At 43.0% G+C, this 244-nt stretch overlaps 1 protein-coding gene across 1 annotated transcript in view; it reads left to right on the forward strand.

The window, feature by feature from the left end:
• Positions 1 to 244, forward strand: part of si:dkey-230p4.1 (trichohyalin) — a gene marked incomplete at its 3' end in the record, with an annotated part of 8,399 nt that continues 8,155 nt past the window's right edge. Inside the window, 1 exon segment of the mRNA XM_035676652.1 lies at positions 1 to 134.

Consider the following 244-nt stretch of genomic DNA (forward strand, 5'->3'; position numbering starts at 1 on the left):
GTGACCCTGTTTGAATATGCTAACAACATTAGCCGCTGTTAGCTCAGGTTGTGTTTGTTTTTCTGAGTTTGAATGTTGTTGTTGTTGTTTACAGTCAGTGAGAGGAGCTCGCGCAGCAGCGTCACCCACAGCAGGTACTGACGTCATCTCTTTATTCACCGTTCCCGCTGTTAGCATGCTAACCGGCTAGCTGCTGTCAGTTACCCGTCCGTTAATGTTCAAATAATAATAAAATAATATAATA

The sequence above is a fragment of the Morone saxatilis genome, unplaced genomic scaffold, assembly GCF_004916995.1.
Source record: "Morone saxatilis isolate NCDOM2014 unplaced genomic scaffold, NCSU_SB_2.0 Contig5, whole genome shotgun sequence".
NCBI classification, from domain to species: Eukaryota; Metazoa; Chordata; class Actinopteri; family Moronidae; genus Morone; species Morone saxatilis.